The 18,202-nt window shown below is 42.4% G+C and overlaps 1 protein-coding gene across 1 annotated transcript in view; it reads right to left on the bottom strand.

The window, feature by feature from the left end:
• skib (v-ski avian sarcoma viral oncogene homolog b) overlaps positions 1-18,202 on the bottom strand; it is a 78,581-nt gene that overhangs the window by 35,086 nt on the left and 25,293 nt on the right. The window lies entirely within an intron of this gene.

Below are 18,202 nucleotides of genomic sequence, written 5' to 3'. Positions count from 1 at the left end.
TGACTTAGTGCTTAGCTCAGATAAGATAATTATAGTGGGCAGTTTTAACATCCACACAGATGCTGAGAATGACAGCCTCAACACTGCATTTAATCTATTATTAGACTCAATTGGCTTTGCTCAAAATGTAAATGAGTCCACCCACCACTTTAATCATACCTTAGATCTTGTTCTGACTTATGGTATGGAAACTGAAGACTTAACAGTATTCCCTGAAAACTCCCTTCTGTCTGATCATTTCTTAATAACATTTACATTTACTCTGATGGACTACCCAGCAGTGGGGAATAAGTTTCATTACACTAGAAGTCTTTCAGAAAGCACTGTAACTAGGTTTAAGGATATGATTCCTTCTTTATGTTCTCTAATGCCATATACCAACACAGTGCAGAGTAGCTACCTAAACTCTGTAAGTGAGATAGAGTATCTCGTCAATAGTTTTACATCCTCATTGAAGACAACTTTGGATGCTGTAGCTCCTCTGAAAAAGAGAGCTTTAAATCAGAAGTGCCTGACTCCGTGGTATAACTCACAAACTCGCAGCTTAAAGCAGATAACCCGTAAGTTGGAGAGGAAATGGCGTCTCACTAATTTAGAAGATCTTCACTTAGCCTGGAAAAAGAGTCTGTTGCTCTATAAAAAAAAAGCCCTCCGTAAAGCTAGGACATCTTACTACTCATCACTAATTGAAGAAAATAAGAACAACCCCAGGTTTCTTTTCAGCACTGTAGCCAGGCTGACAAAGAGTCAGAGCTCTATTGAGCTGAGTATTCCTTTAACTTTAACTAGTAATGACTTCATGACTTTCTTTGCTAATAAAATTTTAACTATTAGAGAAAAAATTACTCATAACCATACCAAAGACGTATCGTTATCTTTGGCTGCTTTCAGTGATGCCGGTATTTGGTTAGACTCTTTCTCTCCGATTGTTCTGTCTGAGTTATTTTCATTAGTTACTTCATCCAAACCATCAACATGTCTATTAGACCTCATTCCTACCAGCCTACTCAAGGAAGCCCTACCATTAATTAATGCTTCGATCTTAAATATGATCAATCTATCTTTATTAGTTGGCTATGTACCACAAGCTTTTAAGGTGGCAGTAATTAAAACATTACTTAAAAAGCCAACACTTGACCCAGCTATCTTAGCTAATTATAGGCCAATCTTCAACCTTCCTTTTCTCTCAAAAATTCTTGAAAGGGTAGTTGTAAAACAGCTAACTGATCATCTGCAGAGGAATGGTCTATTTGAAGAGTTTCAGTCAGGTTTTAGAATTCATCATAGTACAGAAACAGCATTAGTGAAGGTTACAAATGATCTTCTTATGGCCTCAGACAGTGGACTCATCTCTGTGCTTGTTCTGTTAGACCTCAGTGCTGCTTTTGATACTGTTGACAATAAAATTTTATTACAGAGATTAGAGCATGCCATAGGTATTAAAGGCACTGTGCTGCGGTGGTTTGAATCATATTTATCTAATAGATTACAATTTGTTCATGTAAATGGGGAATCTTCTTCACAGACTAAGGTTAATTATGGAGTTCCACAAGGTTCTGTGCTAGGACCAATTTTATTCACTTTATACATGCTTCCCTTAGGCAGTATTATTAGACGGCATTGCTTAAATTTTCATTGTTACGCAGATGATACCCAGCTTTATCTATCCATGAAGCCAGAGGACACACACCAATTAGCTAAACTGCAGGATTGTCTTACAGACATAAAGACATGGATGACCTCTAATTTCCTGCTTTTAAACTCAGATAAAACTGAAGTTATTGTACTTGGCCCCACAAATCTTAAAAACATGGTGTCTAACCAGATCCTTACTCTGGATGGCATTACCCTGACCTCTAGTAATACTGTGAGAAATCTTGGAGTCATTTTTGATCAGGATATGTCATTCAATGCGCATATTAAACAAATATGTAGGACTGCTTTTTTGCATTTACGCAATATCTCTAAAATTAGAAAGGTCTTGTCTCAGAGTGATGCTGAAAAACTAATTCATGCATTTATTTCCTCTAGGCTGGACTATTGTAATTCATTATTATCAGGTTGTCCTAAAACTTCCCTGAAAAGCCTTCAGTTAATTCAAAATGCTGCAGCTAGAGTACTAATGGGGACTAGAAGGAGAGAGCATATCTCACCCATATTGGCCTCTTTTCACTGGCTTCCTGTTAATTCTAGAATAGAATTTAAAATTATTCTTCTTACTTATAAGGTTTTGAATAATCAGGTCCCATCTTATCTTAGGGACCTCAAAGTACCATATCACCCCAATAGAGCGCTTCGCTCTCAGACTGCAGGCTTACTTGTAGTTCCTAGGGTTTGTAAGAATAGAATGGGAGGCAGAGCCTTCAGCTTTCAGGCTCCTCTCCTGTGGAACCAGCTCCCAATTCAGATCAGGGAGACAGACACCCTCTCTACTTTTAAGATTAGGCTTAAAACTTTCCTTTTTGCTAAAGCTTATAGTTAGGGCTGGATCAGGTGACCCTGAACCATCCCTTAGTTATGCTGCTATAGACTTAGACTGCTGGGGGGTTCCCATGATGCACTGAGTGTTTCTTTCTCTTTTTGCTCTGTATGCACCACTCTGCATTTAATCATTAGTGATTGATCTCTGCTCCCCTCCACAGCATATCTTTTTCCTGGTTCTCTCCCTCAGCCCCAACCAGTCCTAGCAGAAGACTGCCCCTCCCTGTGCCTGGTTCTGCTGGAGGTTTCTTCCTGTTAAAAGGGAGTTTTTCCTTCCCACTGTCGCCAAGTGCTTGCTCACAGGGGGTCGTTTTGACCGTTGGGATTTTTACGTAATTATTGTATGGCCTTGCCTTACAATATAAAGCGCCTTGGGGCAACTGTTTGTTGTGATTTGGCGCTATATAAATAAAATTGATAGATTGATTGATAATCCCTGAAGGTTTGAGTGTTAAACAAACAGATGTGTTGAAAGGCATTATGGGAAAATTCAAATGATCTGCTCTTATCACACCCCCCCCCCCCCCCCAATTAAAATGCAGAGAACAATGCCATCTACCGGATGTGAGTGTGAATAGACCAACTGTAATTTGTGTGTGGTATTGATGTTTCAAATCCTACAAAATGTCGCTAAATTTCGGCGAATTCGCATTGAGACTGTCTGATCAGGCTTCAGTTTAACCGCTGCACTGCAGAAGAACAACAGCAGTGACATCCCAACATAAAACTCTTTGTATATTGTCTAAACCTCTTGTGAATATATTCACCCTATTGAGATATCAGGGGTGGTGGCCAAGTGGTTAATACTCTTGGTTTCAGTGCAGAAGGTTCCGGGTTCAAATCCCACCCCTGCCACATTTCTCCATGTAATGTGGAGTTGCATCAGGAAGGGCATCCGGCGTAAAACCTGTGCCAATTCAACATGCAGATCCACCTTGGATTTGCTGTGGTGACCCCGAGTGCAAACAAGGGAGCAGCCGAAGGGACTTACCTTTATTGAGATATCCCATAATCCCTTACGCGCCAGAGAGACACTGCAGTCAAAACAGAATAGAGAATCCACATGACGACAATTGTAAATGAACATTATCCTACCAAAATGTAATTTTTTTATACTTTTCCTCAGGTTAATAAGAGACTGCATGGATGAGACCCTAAAAACTTGCTAAAACAGATATTCCAAATAATCCGTGTCTGCTACGTTTAACCTGTGTGGAATATAATGCCGTGTTCACACCGGGCACGATCAGACGCTACAAATTCACGGACGCGCCTCCTTTGCCCGGTGTGTCGCTCTGCTTGGGTGGACTTTCGCTGCGAAAATTCGCCCCAGTGCGTCATCAAATAGGAGGAGCTTCCATTCCGCTCGGCGTCAAGTCATCATGACAGACCTTGATCACACGGAGTGAGGTGTTGTGAAAAGCTCCCAATACAGAGAGTATCATTATTTGCTGCAGGAGCTGCGTCTGGATGACGGCCGCTTTCAGCGGTCCTTCCGCCTCTGCGGGACCCAGTTTGAGGACCAACTGTCTCGTTCACGCGCGCACATGTAAACAATTAAAAAAAAAATTAATAAAATATTCTCCACACAGACGATTCGCTCGCACGCGCATGTAAAAAAAATAAATAAAGAAAGAAAGAAACTCCGCGGCTTGCTGTGAGGCTGCTCCTCGCTCTTTCCCCAAAAAAACTCTGTCATAATTGTCTTTAGAAACCAGTCACCATTTGCTTTATTATACATCTGTGTAGTTAATAAGTAAAATAATCTCCATGGATGATTCCCTCACGTGCGCACGTAAAAAAAAAAAAAGAAAAAGAAACTCCGCTCCCCCTGCTGTGGTGCTGCTGCTCGCTCCAAAAACTCTGTCATGATTGTGAAATAAAGGACAAAAGAGACATAAGTCCTGCTCACAGTCTGCTACCAGATACAGGACATGTTCACATCTTCAGTCAAACTCCAGACATCTCCACGTCACTACATATTTAGTCCCTGATTGTCATCGTGGCGCAACGAGACGAAAAAGTTCAGATTTTTCAACTTGGGGAGGAGGGCAACGCAACGTGACGCGACGCAATATCATACGCAACAAACATGCAAAACGCTGAAAATCGCTTCAGTCGCGTCGCTTCACTCGCGTCGCGCTGCGCGGTTTGGCGCCAAAACGCATCCTTACATAGGGATTACATGGCAACCTGTGGCTGAACTCGCTCGCGTCGCGCCTGGTGTGAACGCGGCATAATAAACGCAAAATGTATTTCAGACATCTTATATACATTACTCTGGAACAAAGAGGACAAACAGTGTTGTAAAGGACAATAAGGACATTAAAGAGCAAACTTCACTTTCCCCCAGAACGACATGAACAGGAAGCAAGCGTAGCTCACAGCAATTCCCACTGAAAATAACGGAGAAACAACCCAAGCTTCTCACATGTTTACATAAAACAAACGCAATAACAACATCTATTAAACACAGATAATACATTCATCACAAGAGTTTTAGGCACAATATATATAGAGTTTTATGTTGTGATGTTAATGCTGTTGTCTGTGTGCAGCGGTTAAATTGCAGCCAAGCATCTCAATACAATTCTCAATGTAACTGACATCTCACAGAAGTTTTGCAGGATTTGAAACCTCAATGATCTGGGGTTATAGACATTGTTATTGTGTTTGTTTGATGTAAACCTGCGAGAAGCTCAGGTTGTTTCACCGTTATTTACAGTGGGAATCACTGTGAGCCACGATTGCTTCATGTTCATGTCATTCTGGGAGAAACTGAAGTTTGCTCTTTAACATTCTGCTTATTGTCATTTACAGCACTGTTTGTTCCAGCGTAATATACATAAAATGTTTGAAATTCGGTTTGTGTTTATAAAGTTCCATGCAAGTTAAACGTAGCAAACACAGACTATTAGGAATATTTATTTTAGCAAGTTTTCAGGTCTCATGCAGCAGTCTCTTAAAAATGTTATCAAAGGCATAAAAATTACATTTTAGTCATATTTGCAACTGTTGTCATGTGGTTTCTCAGTGTTATTTTGACTGCAGCAACTATGGAGTGCAAGGGATAATGGAATATCTCAATGGGGCGAATTGTGGTACTTTAAAATAATATATTGTCGTGAAACTGAAATAAACAACAACAACAACAAGACAAATTTGACACCCCCTGTAAAGTTACTGTAATGTGTGTGTCTGTTTTTACAATGCGTGTGATCGGTGATCCCCTTATATTGAGATGTTCTGAGCGTAAAACTGCATTTGAGATCAACAGATGTTGGTCTATTTGCATTCCTTCTCTGCATTTTGATGGGGGGGGGGGGGGGGGCTGGGGGAGTGATGAGAGCAGATTATTTGAATTTTCCCATTATGCCTTTTGGAACGTGTCTGTTTAATGCTCAAACCTTCAGGAATTTTCACTTTAAAAAATATGTGCAATATCATATTCTCACTTTGTAAAAATGACAGAGTTGCCGTTAATTTCGATAAACTGTCCGGAATTAGTTTGCTTTAAATGAAACCATGAGTGAAAGGTGCTTTGTGCTTCATGTCTCCTGCCCACTGTCTGAGTATTGGCATGTTGAAAGTAAACAACATTTTTTTTTTCTTTTTTGCAATAGCAGCTGGGAGCGAGTCTGCCTCCTATTGGGGGAGGACTGAGCTTCTCACAGTGGTCTGTTTATTGCAAAACACATGACAGGAATGAACTTGTAGAATTTTAGTTTTTACAGATGTTTCTGACCGTTCAGCTTTATTCACTATGTCAGGAAAAAAATGTTAGCTGACTGAAAGTTAGCAGAACTAAATTTAGTGGAAGCAATTGGTCCGCTGATGGTTTTCAAAGTTAGCTGAAAAGCTAATCCACTAACAAAAATGTTAGCTTCACTAATTAGCAGTTAGCGGATTAGCAGAACTGTGTCCACCACTGAGTGTGAGTAACATGCATCATGTTTCTCACTGCAGTTGTCAGCTTGTTATTTGGCCGGAGGGCGCCATGTTTCTCCCTAGTGTTATTAGCTTGTTAGCTGGGCGGTGCAGAGATGGGCATATGACATCTTCAGAAGACAGACAAACTACATGTGAATTCAACCACTGCTATCCGGAATTTTCGATAATTTATTCAGCATTCACTGACTATCTAGTGGGTGGCAAACACATCTTTGGGATATTACAAAATAGTCCAAATAAAGTTGGTTTTAAAATGGATTTGGTGCATCAAAGTTATCCAGATGCAAAACATTTTGTCCTCACTATATGTTCTATTAATGTGGTGAGTGACAAGATGATAGCATGTACTGTTTTTGATTGAATTTCTACACAAGCTGAAATGCACTCACTCACCCACTCAACTACACTTTTGCTGTTAAAACAGGTAAAATGTAACACAGAATAAGGTGAAGACCCAAGAGGTTTGGCTGTCCTGTCTTCTAAAGAATAATATTTTTAAATTTATGGATGACATACTGCAGAGGTGGGGATTCTTCCTACCACATGTCCTTGAAACATACCCTTCACTTTAAGCACACAGCAGAGGATTTAGTTTGCTGCCTTTTCGTCTGTGAACGGCCGACTTTCTTGTCTTGATGAGTAAAACCCATTCCCAAGGAAATGGAACATGTCTTGTAAAGTGTAACCTAAGACAGTGGCACGCTCGGCCGGCGTTTCAGCTGCTGTCAAACAGCTGAAAGGTTGTTAGCGTGTGCGGCCTGCGCGGCCTTACACGGGCTGCACCCTTTGCAAGAACACAATCAAACAAAATGACACTTTATTTGTTGCACACAAGGTCATTGCAAAGGTTTGTCTTTCCCTGTCCCGTGTATGTCGTAGCAAGCAGAGAGGAGCGTATGCCACAGGGAGGGGAGGCCTTACACAGGAACTCAATAATAACTTTCAGCAGTCTAGCCAGGAGGCTGGAAGCCCAGACTGCGGCTGTTCCCTCCTGCTCTCCTCCCTCCCGCCGCAGAGCCCCATGTTCCTCCCTTCACCACCCTCCTCCGCCTCCTCCTCCTGGCCTGTGTCTGCTCCACAGGACTGATGCATTCTGCAGACAGGCCAGCACTCTTAAAGAGACACAGGCTGCATTTTTATCCCTTGAATCACTGCAGTGGACCGAACCACTAAGTGAGAGCAGAGTCTCTTAATCAAAGGCCAGCGCTTTATTTCACTCCTTTTCTTCAAGTTTGAGACTCAAAATGTGACACAAAACACAAGCGAATAAACAGGGCGAAGCATGCGGAGAGCCTCTCGATGAAACTGCGGCTGCCTTTGAAGGTGCCTTTGAAGCCTCCTTTTCCTCCTTTAAAGTCTGTCAAGTGCAATCAATGGCCTTGGCGGTTGGAGTATATTTCATGCCATTGTTGTGATAATTGTTGGAGGCACTCCAGGAAACTTTGGAACAACGGTGCCATCGCTAGAGGTGCTTCTACAGATTGCCTCTGGTGTTACACCAGACTGTTATGTCTGCCTCGTTGTGCACGCACCGTATCAGCAGTTTTCGCAACATCTCCTCCTGCATCTCCTCATCCTGCACCAGTCAACCAAAAAATGTAAAAAGTCTGCACTCGGCATGTGAAATATCAGTTACAGGTCCAAACAAAGCAATGTTTAATTTTATTTTTGTCCTGATGAGGAAAAAAATATTCAATGCTTAGAATTTCTGTCCTCCTCTGATATGATTTAAACAGCTCACCGCAGCATAGGCCGTGTTAATGCCATGTGACTGAGCCACAATGAGCACTATAACACAGCAAGGAAACGATTAAAAATTTAATAGTCAAGTGACACAGAAACCTACAAGGGCGTGCCTGCCAAACACGCTCTCATTCTTCTGTTGTCAGCACTTTTGTCTTTTCATATAGAAACTGTGCAAGGACACAGAGGGTCTGAGAAGAAAGAAAGAAAGAATAAAAATGTTCCTAGACAGGCCACAGAACTGGGTCAATACTGCTAATTTATAAATAAACAGGCTGACTTTTCCTTTTATTTTTCACAAACAGCCACTGCTGGTGGTGAAAAATGAAGCTAACGGGGAAGTGCCAAAAACCTGCAGTTCCTTGAATAACCACTTGGGCTGACTCAAAAGCGACACCCATGTTAAAATCTCAAACTTTACAGCAGAAATAAACATGTTTACAAGCTTGCACAAAAAGCAAAAACATAACATAAAAATAAAACAAACAAAAGACGTTTTAGACCTATAGCTAGTTCCATGTTCATGACAATTGTATGGGGTGAATTTCTTTTGTAAAATTCATCAGTTTAAGCTATTTGAAGGCGTAGCACTGTGAATAATTAGGGGTGTGGTCACTTAAGTGAAAGGTAGTGTGTGCTGGCAGGTCCAGGTGGGTTCAATAGCTTAAAGAGCCCTGCTGTGCCAGCGGGTCCATGCACCCACCCCCTAACAGTGGCTGCTAGCTGATGTGGACTCTACTGTGTTTATCCTTTGTCAGCATTTTTATTAGAAATGTCTGAGATTATTTGACCTACTGGGTTTTTAATTGTACTAACAGACCCTCTAAGAAATCTGTGCTCTATTTTTATTCTGGGCGGCACAGTGGATTAGTGGTTAGTACTAATGGTTCATAGGAAAAAAGTCGTGGGATCGCTTCCCACCCTTTTTGTGTGGAGTTTGCATGTTCTCCCTGTGTCTGTGTGGGTTTCCTCCAGGTACTCCGGTTTCCTCCCACAATCAAATACATGCTTATTTAGGGTCTGCTCCTTTCCCTGCCCCTGACACAAGGCAGCGTCTCTACATTTGGAGTTGGTCCCCGGGTGCTGGACTGTAGCTGCCCACTGCTCCTAGTAGTTGGATTGTGTCTAACTGTAACTGGGCAGCACAGTCTCGTTTGAGGGTGGGCACTAAAGGGTTGAATTATGACGCATATGATGTAACTGCTCTACTTCCGGGGAAAAACAATGCACTTTCTCTGAGTTTTTGGGCAAATTACATGCAAACAAAATGAAAATGCAAAGAAAAGGTGATAATGCAGTGGGAAAGTGGACATGTGCTGTGATTTGTTTATGACCTGGAGCTCAAACATGTTGAGGCGGTTTTGCAGGTGAGAGAACGGAGCTACTCTGGTTAGCTGTGTAGGCTAACACTTAACGACACAACGCCTCCCATTTGCCTCGTCTTCCCTTCTCCACTGGAAACTGAAAAAAACTGCACTTTTCACGGCTGCTTTGGTGATTGCGGCTGATAACCACACAATACACCATTTTTCCATGTGAAGTTATGCTGTGTATATATTGCACAACGGGACCGGCTGTCCCCATAAATGGTCAAATCCAGCGATATCATGCAGGGTTCAAACGAGACTGTGGTGCCCAATTAGGATGTGTTAAATGCAGAGGACACATTTCGTTGTATGTATGTATGTATATACATATGTACAATGACAATAAAGGCTTTATTATTGAGCAAAATTTTAGTATTATTTAATTTGTGTAGTTGCACTAATTAGCAGGTACCAATAGCTTAGTTATGTTAGCGTCACTATTATTCCAGGGTTACAGCGACCATAATTTTCAATACCACTACCCATGTCACCCGTTATGAAAACTGCTACCTAGTCCGCAAAATAAAAGTGTTTAATAAAACACCTGAATCAAAGTCAGCCTGTTAGCTTTAGCTTGTTTGGTGACTCTGAGATGCGTGGCATGTTCAGCCATCATTTGTCCCCCCAGTTTATACCACTCTTACCTACACTCTACCTCTTTACCTGTTTATGGGCTGGACCAGAGCTCTGCAGAGACAGGTGCTGCCAGGATGGTGGGATTAAAAACCACCCCATTTGAGCTTTAGACCCTTCAGAAAATATGTGGGTGATGTCACATTGGTTTTGCCCTGTATATACACAGTCTATGACTTCTCATTGAACAGGTTTATGTGGTCGTATTCACAACAGAAATAATCAATGCACGTGCTGGAGTGCAGCTGAAATGGCTATATTCAAGGGGCTGAAGGGTTAACACAGCTGCTGCATAACAAAAGATGAAATCTCTGTCAGAGCTATCAGTGCCAGAGTCAGCAACGCAGCACAATTCTCTGCATGATAACCCCTGTCTGGAAAACCAATAAACCGAGCATCTAGCATTCGACGGACCAGGCAGATCCAACTCTGGCTCTTAAAATGGGGGAAGAACCTTCCAGCAGAGCATAACTGGGACTCTCCAGAGTGTCCTCAGCTGTGAAATCCCCCAGGACAGCCTCAACGGACTCACAATCCAACATTTTCATGACTTAACAATATTGTTATTCCCACACAACTCATATGCACGAACCCAATAAAGGCACCTGAGTATAACACCGTCTTCAGACAAAGAAAGAGCCTGGATCTCAGGTCCGACCTTGCAAATTAGTCCATGTTGCCCGTGAAGCCTTTTAAGAGGGTGATACATACCCAAACAACACCAAGGAATTGAATCACCAGTGACTACGTGGCTACGTCATTCGGCACCTTCTGTATGACTCACATCTGATGTTCTGCAATGCCACAACGAGAGAGGACAAGTTGACGGGGACACCGAACCGCACGCTGACACGCACCTAAAAATACAGCGCACTCATTAAATCAAAACAAAGACCTCTTTGGCAGAATGCATCTTTGTTCACAGCCGCAATAACACGGTGACGATCTCTCCTTTGACCTCGAACTCCAACCCGTCACCTCTTTCACCTCACAGGCCAGATGCTGATCAAAAAAGGCAATGAACTTCTGACCTGTCATTCAGACAGCGAAGGACGCTTTGCAGCTCGGGGGCACCCAGAGTCCACCACCCTCTTCTTCTCTCCTCCCCTCAGCGTCTCACCCTATCATCCCATAAAGCCTCACTAAAAACCTCCTGCTCACCCTTTTTTATGGCTGCCAGATGGTGGGGAGGCCTCTGCGCCTCTGACTTGCCTCTCCTGTCTAGTAAAATCAGTTGACCTCTGCAACATAAAAACTGCTATTTATGAAAAAAAGGCTCCGAACAAAACGCGCAAACATCCCGCTAGTGAAACAATCAAACGCCGTCTCATCTCCCAAAGCGCCCTTTTAAAAGATGAGCGACAGACACACATGACTGATGGATGTCTAACTGTGCACCGGGGCAGTGCGGTCGAGTTGCGTTGACTACACCCGGGTACATTTTTTATTCCTTTTTTTCTTTTTCAGTGTGAAGGGGGGGTTTTTATTTGTGTGCCTTGGGTGTGAGCGCAGGACTTTGGCAGCGTCTAAAATTCTCCCTGAGAAACGGAGAAGCAAAACAAACAGAGCTGTCTGCATTCAGGTTGAAGCTGAACCACAGAACCACAGTCTGGCCTGCGGTTCACAACATTCTGTTCCAGCACTGACTTCACCTAAAACAAACACTCTCAAGACCAGTCCACCTCGGCCAGAGGGAGAGGAATCTCAGGAAAAGTTTTGATTTGAACATTAACAAACCCCTCTCTTGTAGATCGAGCCTATTTTCACCGCGCACTCTGCAAGGCGTGTTCCAATCCTCACTCACTTGTCACTTGTGTAGGAGTTGTGGCCTTTGACGGCATACTCAGAGTGATTCCGAGGTTTGTGAGCATACAGACTTGGGTCTTGTCCTAAAGAGGGTTATTAAAAGGGTGCAGATTGCCTCGTTATAGAAGAGCGGTCCAATCAATGGCTTCCTTTTACTGCAAATCAATTCAAGTGATTATGCTCTTGCAATAACAACTTTGTTCCCCCTCTGCTCACCTCACAAGGCCCTGTTTTTTTTCCCCCCTTCCTTTATTTGTTCTACTGGTAGGAATCGACCATTTATGTCCTGCAATTCAACCTGACCTCTTGGCAACCCCTGTCATGGCTGCCTAAGCCATTAGGGCTGCTGTGGCTCTGTGTTATTAGCGTGATAAAAGTTTACTGTGGCTTCGGCCGCTCTGCGTGGCCGCTGTGTGACACCTCCAAAAAAACAAGTCTACGGGACCTTTCGCGCTGTCCAAACGCACCTTTGAGAGTGAAACGGTTAATTTAGACGAGTGGGATACAACAAACAACAGCTCAGGCAGCCTACGTGCAACTCAGAGTGATGAATCAAACAAGCATTGGCTCGGTGGAAAGAAGTAGACCAGAGGGCTGGAGGGCGGTTGTCTGTGCTGTGTTTTCTCCTGTGCGGCAGAAGTTGTGGGCAGCCGAGCTAACTGCAGCCTCAGCACTTCTGTTCATATTCTCCAGTTTCAAGCCAAGACAGAACAAAGGCAGAGAGCTAAGCTGCTGCAGAGGTAATGAGGACAGAGGCATAGAGTACAGGAGTGTGTGCCCTCAATAATAAGTGCTGCTGCAGTCTATAATGGAGCCCTCTTGGACAGCAGAAATAAGAATCCATGCAGCTGTTTCTAGAAGCCGCTTTACTTGTAGCCTACCCACAGACGGCAGTAACTGACTGCCTGCAGCCCACCCATTTTTACACTGCAGCTCTGTACGCCACAAAATGGAAACCACAGTGTGACTGGAATTTGCTTGGAAACACAGCTAGATCCATATAGCGATACACTGAAACTCCATGAACACAGCTTACTCTATCGAGGCAGCTGAGCTAAAAATATATGGACGCTTTTAGCTTGTTATTTCAAACTATGGTTTGCCTTAAAAACCTGGTAGACGGCTTGCCTTTTTACAAACATTGCTTATTCCTTATGTGCAATGCAAGTCACACAATGTAATGTAGTAGCTCACAAGTGCACGCGTGTCCAGGCAGCCAAATTGAGTCACGCAACATACAACACATAATTTTTCACATGTCTGCTGTCTGATATTAAATGCACTTACTGGTTTCTGATCAGGCACTTGATGCAAAACTACAGTTTCAAAAATCGTTGCTTGGTTTTCATGTTTCCACCTCAACCATAGCATCTTCCTTTGACTGTGTTCTTTTAATTTTATTTTGGGGAGTTGTGAGGTCACAGGTTTGACGCCACACATTGGGCCTCATGTATCAATGTTGCGCACTTGTGGCGTAAATTTACGGTGTAAACTTGAAATACACCAAAGTCGCCGTGACAAGTATCAAGCAGTGCGGACCTGCCCATTTCTGGCGTACGCCTGACGTGATCTTGATAAATGCGGTGGGTGGAAACGATCGTAATTATAATAAACACGCCCATAAATATTCAGACTCCGCTTCAGACACACCCTCATTTTACGACATGGAAGCCAGGAAGACAGCAATGAATAAGAACTCCACCAATCACGACGCGTGCCAATAGAGCGTCAAAAGCGGCTGTCATATCAATTGTTTTGTAGTATATAATCAATAAAGTGTTACAGTGGTCCCTCATTAATCGCTGGAGTTACGTTCTAAAAAATAGCCCGTAATACGCGAAACCGCGACGTAGTCAGCGTTATTTTTTACAATTATTATAGACGTTTCAAAGCTGTAAAACCCCTCACTACACAGTTTATACACTTTCTCAATCAGGCATGAACATTTTCTCACTTTTCTCTCGTGTGTAAACACTCTCAAAGTTCAAACCTTAGTAGGAAAATAATACCAAACTGTTTTCAGGCCCAAACATTTGTTTGAGAAATAAAAATAGAACGTTTTCCTATAAATAATTATGATGGCATTTAGAACTAACAAATTAATTGTAACGATCAACGAACGAGGTCGGACACATAAGAAATTATTAATAGTGACTCACCAGTATTTCACAGATCGGGCCTCTGCGTCCTGGCGCTGCGCCTTTTCCCACTCACATCTCGCTGCAGCAGGTGTTTGTTTCCGTGGGACAAACACAGTTATGAGTAGTTGTTGGCGCTCTTTTCTCTTCTGAGCAACAAGATTCTTATAAACAGATACGCAGAACACAGAACATTGTAAAAAAAAAGGCATGCAAAATTGGACTAAATACTCTGCGAGACTCCGAGGCCACGACAGTTGAATGGCGTTATAGCCAGGGACCACTGTATTCTCTTTTCACATGTCAATAATTCTTGACATGTGGATATTTGCTCGCTCAATTAATAAGACACGCCTAATCTGTCAGATTTCTTTATTTTTTAAATGTATTTCTGTATTTATTTTATTGTGACAACCGAATGGAGACGACAAAACCTGGTTGCAGCACGAGCGAATTAAGGGAATGACGAAACTACAGTTGTTATTATCAATTTCATAGTCTAAAACGATCACACCACTGAAGTTATTGTACTTGGCCCCACAAATCTTAGAAACATGGTGTCTAACCAGATCCTTACTCTGGATGGCATTACCCTGACCTCTAGTAATACTGTGAGAAATCTTGGAGTCATTTTTGATCAGGATATGTCATTCAAAGCGCATATTAAACAAATATGTAGGACTGCTTTTTTGCATTTACGCAATATCTCTAAAATTAGAAAGGTCTTGTCTCAGAGTGATGCTGAAAAACTAATTCATGCATTTATTTCCTCTAGGCTGGACTATTGTAATTCATTATTATCAGGTTGTCCTAAAAGTTCCCTAAAAAGCCTTCAGTTAATTCAAAATGCTGCAGCTAGAGTACTGACGGGGACTGGAAGGAGAGAGCATATCTCACCCATATTGGCCTCTCTTCATTGGCTTCCTGTTAATTCTAGAATAGAATTTAAAATTCTTCTTCTTACTTATAAGGTTTTGAATAATCAGGTCCCATCTTATCTTAGGGACCTCGTAGTACCATATCACCCCAATAGAGCACTTCGCTCTCAGATTGCAGGCTTACTTGTAGTTCCTAGGGTTTGTAAGAGTAGAATGGGAGGCAGAGCCTTCAGCTTTCAGGCTCCTCTCCTGTGGAACCAGCTCCCAATTCAGATCAGGGAGACAGACACCCTCTCTACTTTTAAGATTAGGCTTAAAACTTTCCTTTTTGCTAAAGCTTATAGTTAGGGCTGGATCAGGTGACCCTGAACCATCCCTTAGTTATGCTGCTATAGACGTAGACTGCTGGGGGGTTCCCATGATGCACTGTTTCTTTCTCTTTTTGCTCTGTATGCACCACTCTGCATTTAATCATTAGTGATCGATCTCTGCTCCCCTCCACAGCATGTCTTTTTCCTGGTTCTCTCCCTCAGCCCCAACCAGTCCCAGCAGAAGACTGCCCCTCCCTGAGCCTGGTTCTGCTGGAGGTTTCTTCCTGTTAAAAGGGAGTTTTTCCTTCCCACTGTAGCCAAGTGCTTGCTCACAGGGGGTCGTTTTGACCGTTGGGGTTTTACATAATTATTGTATGGCCTTGCCTTACAATATAAAGCGCCTTGGGGCAACTGTTTGTTGTGATTTGGCGCTATATAAAAAAATTGATTGATTGATTGATTGAAGTTAAGCTCAGCGCTGCTCTGGCTCCAGGCTCGTAGTCTGGAGAAAAAGGCGAGCAACACTTTCTTTGCAGTCAGCGCTGTGGCCACGGATCGTACTCCATAACAATCCCGCAAAGGCGGGATTTGTATTGATTATTATGTAGTATAATCAGGAAAGTGTTATTTATGTAACATATGCATTGATTTGTATAATGGCATTGTTTATCATGTTGATCATCTTCATTTTTATGTGGATTCCAGCGTTGGTTCATATTGGTGTATACCTCTCGACCTGGTGTATATTTTCAGCGCGGCGTACGCCAACGACCACATTGATAAATGCCAAGTAGCGCAGCGGTTTTGGCGTACACCCCATATACGCTCAAATATTGCCTTATGCAACGTTGATACATGAGGCCCATTATCCGCTCCAGTAACACAAATAATAAAAGCTACGTGTAGTAGATAATGCTTGGCATCAAGACTTTAACTACGTCACCCCCTGATCTCCCTTTGTGCAACCATATTGTGTGTGCTGTGGGGAGTGATGAGGTCAGAGTCATGATGCCAAACATTATCTGGTGCTCATACATTAAAAAAGTTATGTTCGGTGAATAGTTTTTGTCATCAAAGCTCTGATCTTGTTACTCCCAGATCTCCCACTATTCTGCAGAGAGTGACAAGAATAGTCTTGATGCAAATCATTACCTGCTGTACTTACATACATTAAAAAGTGCAGTAGATTAATTTTTGGCATCAGAGCTCTGACCTTGTCACTCCCCAATCACCTTCTATACATAGGAGGGATGATACCAGTCTTGATGCCAAGCTAAATTTTGGCATCAAATCTTGTCATGACCACATCATCCTCTATGCTGCAGGGAGCGACAAAATTAGAGTTTTGATACAAAACATTAGCCTATCTACTGTACTTATACATAAAAGGTTAAGCACAGTGGATAATTTGATCATCAAAGCTCTGACCTTGTCACTCCCTGATCACCCTCTATGCTCAAAGGAGGGACGATTTCAGTCTTGATGCTAAGCTTTACCTGATGCACATCATAAAAAGTAAGCACAGTAGATAAATTATGGCATCAAATCTTGTCATGTACTCATCATCCTCAATGCTGCAGGGAGTGACAAGATTAGAGTTTTGATACCAAACATTATCTGCTGTACTTATACATAAAAGGTTAAGCACAGTGGATAATTTTGGGCATCAAAGCTCAAACCTTGTCCACTCTATGCTGCAGGGAGTGACAATATTATGATGCCAAACATTACATTATGTTCTTACATACATGAAAAAATGTAACTATGGCACATAATACTTGGCAGTCTCCCTCTCTTTAAGATGGAGTGTTTGTCATCAAGTCATACTCTCCATTACAAATATTATCTGCCACACTTACAAACATAATAAAATGTTCCATATGAATTAGTTGATGGAAACAATACACTGACAAACCAAAATTTGTCAGATGACAGAAGTGTTGCTGAGTTTTCCCAAATAACCCAAGCTTGGATTCCTTGGAATAAAACAAATACAAAGAGAGTTTTAGTGACAAGTATTTGAAAATAATGGCACAGCAGGGTGCAGAATTGAGGAAATCCATGTTGTTGCTAAGGAGATTCCCAATTAAGCCTAAGGGCGCACCCTTATCCACATTGTCTGCCTGAATCGGCAGCTCACCAGTTGGAATCAATAAGATGATTAAGAAGGAAAACAGCACATGAATGGAAACATTCTACAGCAAAGATTAAAGCTGGACGAGAGGAACAAAAACTCGAAGAGTAGAAACATGTTTTTTTCCAGAGTTGGGATTCATTTTATACTTTCAGCCCAAACTTCTCAAAGGGTGGTCAGTTTTTTCTTGTTTTCACAGCACAATGGACGACATGTTCCACTGTACTCTGACTTGCATGATATTGAGATTTTGTAAGAAATTTTGTCAACTACAAAACATCACAGAATAGATGTTATACTTTTAAAACATGCATTGCACAAACATGTTTGAAAGTTAAGTCATTCTGGTGGTTATATACGGGCTAAAAGGCTTTTATTTTGAAGACATTCCACAGAAATGCTGTTTTGGCAGCTCTTGGCTGTAAAGCTGTTCCAGTGCTGGTCCATGCCAGCCCCACCCCATTAAAGCTAAACCCCTCACATCATGTGTTTCCACTTTACCGATAGGGTGGAAATGACCTCAACGCAGTAAAAGATGACAGGGGTGCTAGCACTGTTCACCAGATGTGAGCAGAGTGCGGGAGAGAGGAGGAGGAAGGAGGAGGAAGGAGGAGGAAGGGGAAAGAAAACCATTCGCCTGAAGAATTTACTGCAAACCCCTGAGGAGCCCTGTGATTGAGGGTTCAAATCGAGCTCCAGAGGTTCCTGGTGTATGTCAGCGGCACTTAGTTTCAGCCTGGTCAGGGCAGGCACAGAGTTG

The sequence above is a fragment of the Thalassophryne amazonica genome, chromosome 3 (assembly GCF_902500255.1).
Source record: "Thalassophryne amazonica chromosome 3, fThaAma1.1, whole genome shotgun sequence".
NCBI lineage: Eukaryota > Metazoa > Chordata > Actinopteri > Batrachoidiformes > Batrachoididae > Thalassophryne > Thalassophryne amazonica.
This window is presented reverse-complemented; position numbering and strand designations above follow the sequence as displayed.